Below are 6,045 nucleotides of genomic sequence, written 5' to 3' on the forward strand. Positions count from 1 at the left end.
TGATTAAGTGAATTAATCCGTAGCCAAAGTATCAGATAAAATACCTAAAAATATAGTAAAGGTTCAGAAGGTACTATAGTATATGTTAATTTAAAAATTGAATTACTAGATAGATGATTTATGTTAAAGATTATTTCAAACTTGCGCCACTAGAAGGGGCAGAAGTGCCATGGTTTGAAGTACTGTCTGTATACTGATGACTTCCGGATGGACATCTCCAGCCTGGGCCTTTCCCCTGACATGCCTACTAGTTTTGTGTGTATGTGCCATTGTCTACTCCATATCTCTGATCAAGTCTAATGGGTACTTCAGATTTGTGTGTGTGTGTGTGTGTGTGTGTGTGTGTGTGTGTGTGTGTGTGTGTTAGAGAGAGAGAGCGATACTTCAATAATTTATTATGTGCCAGATACCATTGTAAGTATAATGTATTTACAAAATGAAGTCCTTAAAACCATCCTGCAAGGCAGATACTAGTCTCATTTTTTTTTTTCAGATTGGACATTGGCACACAGGGAAGTGACATACTTTGCTCATCAAAAGTAGCAAATACTAACCAAAGTCTAGCCCATGAGCTCATGCTTATGACTATTCGAGAGGTAAACTGACTTACTTTGTTAGGAGTCACTTAAAGTTTCTAGCAGGTGAGCACTAAAAATAGTGATTCCATTAATTCCTTGATCTTCACAACATCATTAGAGAAAGGAGGTCAGTAGTATTGTTGTGGTTGGTCACTCTCGGACACTTAACTGTAATACTGGATTTTGATGGTTTTCTTGGAGACCTTGACTGTGTCTATATCATTTCCCCATTATTTTCCACTTCCTACAACTTTCATTTGTTGGCCTCCCTTTTCCATTACCTTCATTGTTACCCTATCCCTTCTTCCTCCAGTCAAAGCCAGCACAGTTCACCAGTGGGTAACACTGCAGGGTTCAGAAAGATGTTTAGAACAAGGAGTTATTAGTATAGATGAAATGTTGAAATTTTTAATTTGGATATGGGGCTAGACTTCTAGGCCTCTCTTCCAATGTAAAGTTCTATCTATCTGTCTATCTATCATCTATCTGTCTATCATCTATCTGTCTATCATCTATCTATCTATCTATCTATCTATCTATCTATCTATCTATCTATCTATCTATCTATCTACCTACCTACCTACCTACCTACCTGTCATCTATTCGTTTATTTGGTTTTTAGAGACAGGGTTTCCTGTATACTCTTGGTTGTGCTGGAACTCACTTTGTAGACTGACTAACCTTGAACTCACAGAAGCCTGCCTCTGCCTCCCGAGTGCTGAGATTAAAGGTATGTGCCACCACCACCTGGTGGCCAGCCAGTGTAAAGTTATATTTTGTAATAACCATATTTATAGAACAAATATTAAGTTATTAAGTACCAGATTATAAATAATTCTCTGTTCACTAAGATTTTAATCACTTCATTCTCCTCTAGTAGTGTAAGCTAAAGTTAAAACGTTGCTTTTCTGAGGCCGGGTGTGCTGGTCAACATCTTCAATTCCAGGAGTCAGGATATCTCTGTGAGTTCCAGACCAGCCTGATCTACGTAGTGAGTTCCAGAACAGCCAGGCCTACATTGAGAGGCCCTGTCTCAAACAAACAAACAAACAAACAAACAAAGTTGCCTTCCCAGGGCTCAGAAGCTAAGAGTACTTACTACTCTTGCAGAAGATCCAGATTCAGTTCCCAGCACCCACATGGCCGCTCACAACCATCCTTAACTCTAGCTCCAGGAGATCCAGCTCCCTCTTCTGCCTCTGTGGGTACCAGGCATGCATGCAATGTGTGTGTGTGTGTGTGTGTGTGTGTGTGTGTGTGTGTGTGTGTGTATACATATATATGTATACATATACATATATATACATACATATACATGCAGGCAAAGCAGTCATACACATACAATAAAAAAATAACAAATCTTTTAAAAGTTTCACTTTCCTTTTTTTTTAATTCTTTTTTTTTAATTTATTTTAATTTATTTTGCAATACAATTCAGTTCTACATATCAGCCACGGATTCCCTTGTTCTCCCCCCTCCCGTCCCCCTCACCTTCCCCCCAACCCCCCCCCCCATTCCCATCTCCTCCAGGGCAAAGCCTTCCCCACAGACTGAGGTCAACCTGGTAGACTCAGTCCAGGTAGGTCTAGTCCCCTCCTCCCAGGCTGAGCCAAACAATCCTGCATAGGCCCCAGGTTTCAAACAGCCAACTCATGCAATGAGCACAAGATCTGGTCCCACTGCCTGGATGCCTCCCAAACAGATCAAGCCAATCAACTGTCTCACCCATTCAGAGGGCCTGATCCAGTGGGGACCCCTCAGCCATTGGTTCATAGTTCATGTGTTTCCATTCATTTGGCTATTTGTCCCTGTGCTTTATCCAACCTTGGTCTCAACAATTCTCGCTCATATAAACCCTCCTCATTCTTTTTTTTTTTTTTTAAACAGCATCTTTCATGTCTTCTCCATTAGAATGGCTGTTCCCCAATAATGATACATTCTAAAATTTTAATCTAAAAGATGCTTCTCTTTATTCACTGTTTTAGGATCAGACTCCAGTTGTTTTTGGAGCTGTGCCTTACTCATTGTAAACACGTTTTTGTTTTTGTTTTTCTCTCGATACAGGGTTTCATTGTGTAACAGCCGTGGCTGTCCTGGAACTCACTATGTAGTCCAGGCTGGCCTCGAACTCACAGAGATCTGCCTGCCTCTGCCTCCGGAGTATCAGGATTAAAGGTGTGCGGTGCTGCCACTGCTGCCACCACTACCAGGCATTGTACACACTTTTTAATGCATCTATGTTCCTATCACTTATTTAGTAAATAAGAAAAAAAACAGTTCAGTGTTACTATATATAAGATTATGGGGGGACCTGGTCATCTTAAAGAGGTACTTGGAACTTTGAGGTGTAAAGGACTAAGAGCCACTTACTCTGAATCAATTTTTCACACTTGAAATCATCTCATAGCCATTCAGCTGTAAATTACTGTTTTTTTGCATTTCACCCTTTTCCAAATTACTGCTGAGCTGATAGGACGTTCAGTTGCTCTCTGTGTGAAGTGTTTTCACATCTGTTGACTGTCCCAATGAACACATTTGTCAAAATGCATTTAACAGTTTTGTAAGGCAGCACAGCCTTTTACATGACCTAAGCCAGTGTATTTATCAACTGTTTAGTGCCTTAATGTCAACACAATTGAGACAGAACTGGAACTGATGCACATTTATTACGGTGAACGGGAAATGGGATCAAATCATGGGATTGTCAGGCAGCATATATCAAAACAGAACAGATATGTGTGGAGCCTTCCTCAGGCTTTCTACCCTATGTGATCTTATTTCCTCTGGCACTCAGGAGCAAATGAATCCTGCCTGCCCAACTCTAACGGAGTGGAGTTTTAAGAAATGGGGGTGCTTTGTATTGCTTTGTATGTAACAACAGATCTTAGACCCTTAGCGGCTGCATTGATTGTTTCCAGGCTTCCTCATGAGAGGGCTGCTTGAGCCCAGTGACTGACTGTGATCCTAACAGCTTGTAAATCCAGGGACCATATGGCTGGGTAGCATGTTAAACTCTCATGCACTTTATCCTGCCGTGCCTGATCCATCAGACAGAGCACATCTTTCCTTTTCAGTAAGTCTCTCAGAAGACTACAGCTTCTCATCTTCAACTATATCAAGACTCACCTCCTAGCTCTTTGTAAATGTTTGGCTCTCACGCTTGCTTAGCAGTTTGTGATATTGTACAAAGATTGCCTCTGAAAATTTGAGTGCTAACACTGAAATTGATATCTGGATATCACACTGTGTGCTGTATTGATGGAGTCACAGCGAAGGGCTTTCTTAAACTACTGTGTTCTGTATTCCAGCTTTCTGAGTTTCAGGAGAAAGATTAAGCATCTTGATAGCAGGACATATCAAAAGATTTCATTTTGTTAAACCAAGCAAGACCTAACATAAACCAATTTTTCTTGGATGGCTTATGCTTTTATTTCCTTGAGATAGTCATGTCAGTGCTGTCTGTTCATTTGATGTCTCTTAGTAGCTATCCCAGGGAAACCTAACATGCCAAGGAATGCCAGTCAAAACCTAAATGAAAATCATTGTTACTTTTTGTTGTTTTTGAGACAAGTTTTCACTACATAGACCAGGCTGGCCTAAAAACTCAGAGAGATCTGTCTGCCTCTGCCTCCTGAGTGCTGGGATTAAAAGCATGCACCACCATACATGGCCTAAATCAAAATTCTTATCAAGGATTAATACTTGTTGGTTTAGTAATGCTGCTTTGGAGACTGTATGCTTAAGTAACTGAACAGAGGCACATCAGAGATTTATGCACAGGTTATTTATACTGATTTAACAGTGAAAAATACTAAATTTGAACACAACTATAGCAAGTGATTAAAATACTACATATTCATTTGTTGAAAACACACATACAGCCATTATGTTATGCTTTTGAAGAAGACACAGTGACATAGGAAAATACACACAATATAATATAAAGTGGAAAAAAGATGAAGAATAAAAGTGGCCATCTCTAGAGCGTATAATTTATAAGCACCTGAATGATTTTATGTATTTTCAAATATTTCTAAAATGAGTAAAAGTAGTTTTAATACAAAAGGGTTAATAAATGTTTCATATGTCAGTGTGCACCTCTAAAAGAAACCCCAGCAAAGATGCAGTTTTGTAGCACCTAACTCTTAAATAATTGTGGGATAGACAGGTGGACAGATATAAAATTAATGAATGGCAGTTAACATTTGTAGGTCCTACCATGAGTTTGTAAATTTGAAGAACTAGCAAAGGAGGATTCATGGCAAAGGAGGTGGATTCCAGACTTCTCAGCAGCCTTTGAAGGGTGGATGACAAGGCAGAGACTGCAGTGATCACACAGCTGTGAGTGACTGGTGATAGTCAGAGTTGGGGTCTGTCCGGGAGTACATTGCTGTTCTTATCACCCAGCTGTTGACACCTTAGTTCCTCTTATTCTATGCGTGTCCTTGGAGGATCTCTCGTGCTTGCTCATTTCAGTGGTCTCTGTTCAGTTTGGCCAAACCAAACTTGCTGAGAAAGAAATCAATCTCATGACTTTAATTCTCCTTTGAGTCAGTTAAAACTTCATCTAGGGAGAAGATATCCCAAGGGCAATTCTGGCTGGTCAACTCCTAGAGATGGACTGAGTGGTTATGCGAGAGTGTTGGCAGGTCAGGGCAACCTGCCTTTACCAATTGTAAAACACTCAAAACACATTATACAGAAGGGGATGTGATTTCATGTTCTTGAGAGAAATCCTGAAGCTGAAACAGAAGTATAATATGCATAAGTTTAGTTTCCCAAGGATTTAATATGAAACTTGCTCAAGGCACAATTTTTACAACAAACTTAAAATAAGCTGCTCCTGGAAACTATGAATGTAACTGATAGTTCTACATTGATTGTGTCAGTGTCTTTATATCTTTTGGATATTTGATCAGTTGCTGAATAGAATCTGGCTTCTTTGTAAGTCTGCGGGATAACATTGGATATGTAAATGAAATCTCACTGTTTCCTCTTCTCTGTGAATAAGCCTTCATCAAAGAGAGCCATTAAACTTTTGCATAGCATTCTGTATCTCTGGTCTTGGAAGCTTATTTAACATAGTGTTCTTAATTGCAGGTACTCCCAAGTGTGCAACACTACTAGTGCCTTGTGTGTGTCTTGTTCTGTCTCGAAGCTGATAAGGTGTTAGATTTACAGCTTGTTTTTTGCACCTTGAATCTTTTTTTTTTGAGATTTTATTTTTACTTCATTTCATTTATATGAGTGTTTGCCAGAATGTATGCCTGTGTACCAAAGTGTGCAGTGTCTGAGGAGGGCTGAAGAGGGTATTGGATCCTCTGGAACTGGAGTTACACTTGTGAGCTACCCTCTACATAGCCCTGGCTATCCTGGAATTCACTATGTAGGCCAGGCCGGCCTTGAACTCCTGCATATATTTTAAAAACATTTACTATTTTATATGTACGTGTGTGAGCTTGAGTGT

This window comes from Peromyscus californicus, unplaced genomic scaffold, assembly GCF_007827085.1.
Source record: "Peromyscus californicus insignis strain IS unplaced genomic scaffold, ASM782708v3 Scaffold_10__1_contigs__length_136768540, whole genome shotgun sequence".
Classification (NCBI taxonomy): Eukaryota; Metazoa; Chordata; class Mammalia; order Rodentia; family Cricetidae; genus Peromyscus; species Peromyscus californicus.